Raw genomic sequence first — 7486 nt, forward strand, 5'->3', positions numbered from 1 at the left:
ATTACAAAATTGGCCAAAAAAAATCGAAATTACAAAAATAACCACCCATTTCGCAGATGAGAAGGTCCCATCTGCGAAATGGGCTTCTCATCTGCGAAAGTACAAGTGCCTAAAGCACAGTTGTGCTTTAGGCACTTGTACTTTCGCAGGTGGCCTTTTTTTTTTTTTTTTAAATTTTTTGCTGTATATATAGGGGTTATTTCGCAGATGGAATAGGTCCATCTGCGAAATCCTCTGATTGTATCTGCGAAATCGTGTTTTTTTTTGAATTTTTTTTTTAGGTTGACTATGAAATGGTTTGTTTTGACTACGAAATCAGGTTGCTATATAAATAGTTTTGTAGAAAAAATATCATTTTGGTTGTTATTTGTTTAGGAACTCTCTCTACAATTTTCTCAAAAAATGATTGAATATATGGTTTGTCTTGTAACCGGTGGGAGATGGTAAGTTAATGGAACTAATCTGGAATACATATGTCCACAGGGAGGTATTTCTGAACTTGCTTTGATATTTTCTGAGTATATTAGTTATAGTGATTTTGTATCTTTGGTAAGAAGCAAAATTGGTTTGTTAGACAAATATAAAATTAGTCTTCGTTTCCACCATCCTGAATTAAATTATTATATAGCTATAGTGGAAGACATGGATGTTAGAATGTTGATAAACGTAATAAAATGTAGTGGAGGAAGGGCTGTGAAAGTGTTTGTGGTGGTTGATGAAGTTGAGGAGGTTAATGGGGCTGGTGAAATTGGAAACCAAGTTGTTGGTAATTTATGCAGTTATAAAGGGAGCAACGATCCGATAGGTACTTACAATACTCCTAGTGTACCTCAGTTTCACAGTGTTGCTGAAAATGTTAATGTTAGTTATTCACCTATTCACTATGTGGAACCTGAGAATTACAAGTCTGTTGGGGATGATGATGTTGGTGCATATCTTAATCATGTGGGTGGTCGTTGTGATGATGTTGCCGAACAAGAAGTTAAACTTATGAATAGGCGTGTGGTAGATAAAACAAAAAAGAAAAAAAATTCAAGTAAAAAAAATGAAAAAAATCATGTTTACGGGCATTATGTTGATGTTGGTGATGTATGTTTAGATATAAGCGAGCTACAAATCAATTCCGATAGAGATGAGTTGGGTGATGAAGTTAAAGCTAAGTTTCCCGATAACCTTTTTCATGGTATGCCCCCTGTACCAGCATGGCCAGTTGATATTAATGAAGATATCCCAACACAGATGGTAGATATGAATCTTCAAAAGATTCAATGTGAGAGTATATTTAAGAACAAAGAACTTTTAAAGCGGTGTATTGGTAAAAAATATCTTCGAGAAGGTTTCCAGACGAGGACAAGTAGATCCACCAAATCAAGGTATGAAGCTGTGTGTGTTTCGAAAAATTGTTCTTGGTTACTAAGAGCAAAAGTAATTAAAAATTCTGATGGTCTTTTCCAAGTGAATAAATTTGTTGATGTACACACATGTTCTTCAACATTGTAGTCCATCTAGATATAAAACAGTTTGACATGACAAAACACTGCATAAAGCTGAAAATCGTAGTCCATCTGGATATAAAACAGGGTCCGGCCGGATCTGATGAAGGAACATTTTATGAAACAATAATGCGTCCCCTTGTAAACGAGGGACATCAATAAAATAACCAAAGACAGTATCTCGGAAAATAGCACGTCGGGCATCATCTAAAACTTCAAATACTTCCCATATGTTACCGTCACAGCCTTTTAAGTTCGCAAAGGCTTTCGTATTCATTAAACTAAAATCATGCTGCAGAAAAAACACAAAAACAAATTAGATAACTAAAAAATATTTTTTTTTAAAAATATATGATTACAAACTGCAAATAAAATTTCTTAATTACTAATATATATATTTTCCATAAAAAAACAATAACATACACATATATAAACAATTTCTCAAGTTATACAACTAATATATTAACGATAGAAAACAATATTCAACTTAAAAAATATATGATTACAAACTGCAAATACAATTTCTTAATTACATATATATATATATATATATATATATATATATATATATATATATATATATATTTCCCATACAAAACAATAACATACACATATATAAACAATTTCCCAAGTTATACAACTAATATATTAACGATAGAAAACAATATTCCCAAGTTATACAACTAATATATAAACATTTTATACAAACAATTTCTAACAATATATATATAACACAAATTTTCAACTTATACAAATGTTTTACTTAAACGACAAACACAAACAATTTCTAACAATATATATAAAACAAATTTTCAACTAATACAAATGTTTTACTTATACGACAAACACAAACAATTTCTAACATTATATATACCACAAATTTTCAACTTATAAAAACGTTATACCTATACGACAAATATATATACAAACGACTATTTTGCACTTTATATAAACAACTATACGATTAGAATATACAAGATTTCAGGTTATACAACAACTCAACAACTAAAAAAATATTAACCCTATCAAACACAACAAAATTAAACTTTTTTAACACATCCTTAATACAACAAATGATACAAAAAAAGAGATTGTTGACATTAAAAGAGTAAAAATGTAACCATATTTGCAGGATTGTTGACATAATCCTCCATTTTCTTCAAAAACTAGCAAAAAATCCGAGCTAAGCCAAAGTTAGAGAGAGTTTTTGTGTAGAGAATGGTGAAAAATGAAGGAAAAAAAAAACGTTTTTATAGTGAAATTAAGGGGATTTCGCAGATGAGAAGGTCCCATCTGCGAAATGGGCCTTCTCATCTGCGAATGTACAAGTGCTTAAAGCACAGTTGTGCTTTAGGCACTTGTACTTTTGCAGATGAGAAGGCCCATTTCGCAGATGAGAAGGCCCATTTCGCAGATGAGACCTTCTCATCTGCGAAATGGGTGGTTATTTTTGTAATTTCGATTTTTTTTGGCTATTTTTGTAATATCATTAGTGTAAATGGCTATTTTTGTAAATTTCTCTAATATTAACGACTGATGTTTACATGACGTTAACCCAGAGCAATTTCTTGCTATTCTTGAGTTTTAACTCATTATTTAAGCTTACAATTGTATATGACTAATTCCAAGAGAAGTTCACCTGCCATATCTTCGCTGATAAAGGATTAAATTCAGTATTAAATCTACAGAAAAATTTTGACTTCAATATCTTTGTTCTTAAGTTTTAAACGCTCTTAAATAATCTTAATTATCATGTTAAACCCATCGTCAACTCTGCATCTCTCTCTCTCTCTCTACTCTACCCAGTAAACCTCGGCCAAATATCCTCACATTAAAATGTCGCCCTCATCACCGGCGATCCTTCCCATCACAAACCCAAAAACCATTTCCACCGGTGAATCCCATTCACCTGCCGCCGCCCCTGACTTCCGTCCGTTCATCAACCACATAATAGAAACCGTCCGCTCCGGCCTCTCCCAACACCGCCCTTGGTCGGAACTACTTTCAGACCGTTCCACATTCTCTAAGCCTGAATCACTAACGGATGCAGCAACGCGTATCCAAAAGAACTATTCCTACTTCCATTTCAACTACCTCACCGTAGTCCTTGCCTTCATTGGTGTTTCTATCTTTACAAACCCTTTTTCTCTGGTAATACTCTTTGGTCTCTCAGCCGCGTGGCTATTTTTGTACCTCTTCCGTCCGTCTGATATGCCGTTGGTGATCTTCGATCGTACATTTTCAGAGCGTGAAACTCTCGGGTTGTTGATTGTTTTTAGCATTGTTGGGATCTTTTTTACGATCCTTGGATTTGTTTTGATTTCGGCACTCCTCGGAATGGCAATTGTTTCTGCTCATGGGGCGTTTAGGACTCCGGTGGATCTGTTTCTGGAAGAACATGAGGCTGCCATAGGGCGGATGTAGTATTGTTTCTGATTGACTGTTGTGCTTCCTCTTATTTAAAAGGTCTTATTTAAGGGAGAATTTCATATATGCCCTTCTCAAACATCAAAATATCATATTTACCCAACTTAATTTCTAAATATCATATTTACCCTTCCTAAAATTTCTAAATATCATATTTACCATTCATAAAATTTCAAAATATCATATATGTCCTTTTTAAACATCATAATATCATATATGCCCTTCTTAAATATCAAAATATCGTATATGTACTTTTTAAACATTAAAATATCAATGTTAATATCTAAAATATCCTTCATCTACAACATAATCAACAAAAAAAAACTAAAGAATCAAAATATACATTCCATAGAGAGGGTTGAAGATGAATATTTTTGTTTGTCAAGAGGACGACATTCCAACAATTTAGAAGTTCATATTCCATTATCATAGAATTAAGGATAATATCGTTAATTTTTTTAATTATTATAGTAATTTTAAGTTATAAAAAATGATTATAAAATATTAAAAACATTATAAAAAAGGATTTGGGTAAATATGATATTTTGAAGGTTTATGAAGGGTAAATATGATATTAAGAAATTAAGCTGGGTAAATATGATATTTTGAGGTTTAAGAAGGGCATATATGAAATTCTCCCTATTTAGAATATGGGTTTTCTATGAAGATTATCGTTTTAGAACATCCTATAATAAATATTTTTGTTGTTAAATCTCTATATTAATAAAAGAGGACTTCTTTTTTCATGTGTTATCATATTAGATATCCTAATTAATGTATTGATACTTGTTAATCTATTAGTTCACCATTTTAAATTTATTAAACCTCCTCATTAATGTGATGCTACTTGTCAATGTGTTGATTTTTTTATTTTAAATTTTAAATTTTATATTATTGTTTTCATTAGTTCACAAATAAAAAATATCTAATATATATTAAAAATTAATTTTACATATTTATTTGAATCAACGATTATAATTTTACATAACTAATAAAAATATATCTTAATTAGTAATTTATTTAAAATAGTTGATTAATAATTTTGAGCTTTTATTATAAAAGTTTAATTAATTTTATAACCGTGGTTCCCACGGGTTATAAACTAGTGTTATATATATAATCAAAGGATCTAGGAATTTCAATTCATTTAAAACTTAATTATCAATTTCATTTTTCATGGTGGAAATTGGTAAATCGTCATTTACCTACCTTCAAATATTTTGAAATAGGATTACGACATCCCTCATCCGAATTGTAAAATATTGTGTTGGGTCATAGTCTTAATATTTCATTTGGGTGTTATATTAAGGATTTAAATCAACTAACTTGAATTTCTCCCATTGTAGATGTCTAGTTCAAACAACTATGGTCTTCCCAAATCTTTTGGAACAAGCTTTCCTCTTGAAGATGATATCCCACGTGGAAATCAAGGTGTAAGATTAATCCCTTTGTCGTGCATTAGTGGAAATGAAAATCATACTTCACTTCCTCCACCTCCTTTAATTATTATCCTAAACCCACAAGTTCGAAGACTTGAAAAGTTCAAGATCACTCAAGCCCTATTGGATAGAAAACACAAGGATGGAAAGTCTGTGTGCGAACATGTCTTGGATATGAGGTCACACGTTGACAGGATGAGAATGTTGGGTGGTGTGTTCCCAAGGAAGTTGGCTATTGACTAGGTTCTTCAGTCACTTCCCGAATCATATAGTGAGTTTGTTAAAGACTACTATGTAACAGATCACGACATGACCCTTATTGATCTTAATTATTTGTTGATTGCTGCTGAATCAACAATGATTTAGCGCAATGGTCAAGCAAATTTAACTGGAAGATCTACATCTCAAGCTGACATGGGCAATGGCATGGATATCCAAGAAATGATTCCTTTTCCTAAAGGAAAGGAACTGGTCATGATCAAAAGTTTTGATCATAAAGGAAAGGCCAAATATGAGATTCTTCCATATGTCATTCCCAAAGAGCTTGTTTGTTTCTATTGCCAAGGAAAGGGACATTGGAATCGAAACTGCCCTGACTACCTGAGAACTTTAGTCAGATTGTATGGTTCTTCTTCAAGTAAGTCCACTATCTAACTCTATTAAGTTCATAATTGTTGATTCTTAATACATGATGTGACAAGGTTACATTTTGATGTTTTGTAGGATCATGCAAAAGGAAGGAAGCTTAAAAGAAGAGTATGTTGAATTTGGTCGCGAACATGAGGCTGCCATAGGGCGGATGTAGTATTGTTTCTGATTGACTGTTGTGCTTCCTCTTATTTAAAATATGGGTTTTCTAAGAAGATTATCGTTTTAGAACATCCTATAATAAATAACGAGTGCGAAAATATACCCATATCTTTTTGTTGTTAAATCTCTATACTAAAAGACTATGTTATCATATTAGATATCTTAATTAATGTATTACCACTTGTCAATCTATTAGTTTATCATTTTAAATTTATTAGACCTCCTTATTAATGTAATGCTATTTATCAATGTGTTGATTTTTCTATTTTAAATTTTAAATTTTATATTATTGTTTTCATTAGTTCACAAATAAAAAATGTCTGATATATATTAAAAATTAATTTTACATATTTATTTGAATCAATGATTATAATTTCACATAACTAATAAAAATATATCTTAATTAGTAATTTATTTAAAATAATTGATTAATAATTTTGAGTTTTTATTATAAAAATTTAATTAATTTTATAATCGTGGTTTCCGCGGGTTATAAACTAATGTTATATATATAATCATTTATAATAAATGAATGTCTTTTTTTGTCTTGTCACACTATCATTTAAATTCCCAAATGTTATTTTATGGTTAATTGGATTTTTTTTTCCACCTATCATTTTATATGTTTTTGTATTTTATTAAATTTCATTTAATATTTTAATGTAATAATTGTAATAAATATAGTAATAAATTGATATCAATTTCATTAACGAGCTTATCTTCTAATTTCAAAATTCTCACAATTAAAACTCATTAGTTTTTTATTATTTATTTAAATTTAAAAGATAAAAAATATTTTCATTATAATAATTTATTATTTTTTATTTTCTTATAAATTCAAAGTTTTTAAAGACTTTGACATTTACATTTATTATTATTATTATTATTTTTTTAATTAATTCATACAATATATGGGTCTCACAACTAGTACCTAATATTTGCATAAACTATTTTGAAATGGTTTGTTGTTATTATTAACCTCATAAACAAGTTTGAAAATAAATAAGTTCCCATTTTTGACATGAACGAGTTTGAAAATATGAAGAAATTAACAAATATTCAAATGTCTTGACGTTGTATTATTAAACAAAATTATACGTTGTTTGTGCATGATTAGTTTCCAAACCAAGAAAAATGGAAAGGTAAATAAAGAATTGGATAACTATTTCTTGCAAATTCAATCATTGGATTTTGATATGCTATGAGATTGACATTTGCTCTGTAGTTTCTAATTTTTTTGTAAACCTAATTTTTTTTTAGAGAAACTAATAAAAAATATTATACTTCCAAATCTACATATTTTGTCATAGTTGGGAC

The 7486-nt window shown here is 29.8% G+C and overlaps 1 pseudogene; it reads left to right on the top strand.

Moving 5' to 3' along the window:
- The first annotated feature begins 3176 nt into the window (after nucleotides 1–3176).
- LOC145018114 (PRA1 family protein B4 pseudogene) lies at nucleotides 3177–3935 on the top strand (annotated as a pseudogene).
- Nucleotides 3936–7486: the final 3551 nt, after the last annotated feature.

The sequence above is a fragment of the Lactuca saligna genome, chromosome 9 (assembly GCF_052625555.1).
Source record: "Lactuca saligna cultivar CGN05327 chromosome 9, ASM5262555v1, whole genome shotgun sequence".
In the NCBI taxonomy this organism is placed as follows: Eukaryota; Viridiplantae; Streptophyta; class Magnoliopsida; order Asterales; family Asteraceae; genus Lactuca; species Lactuca saligna.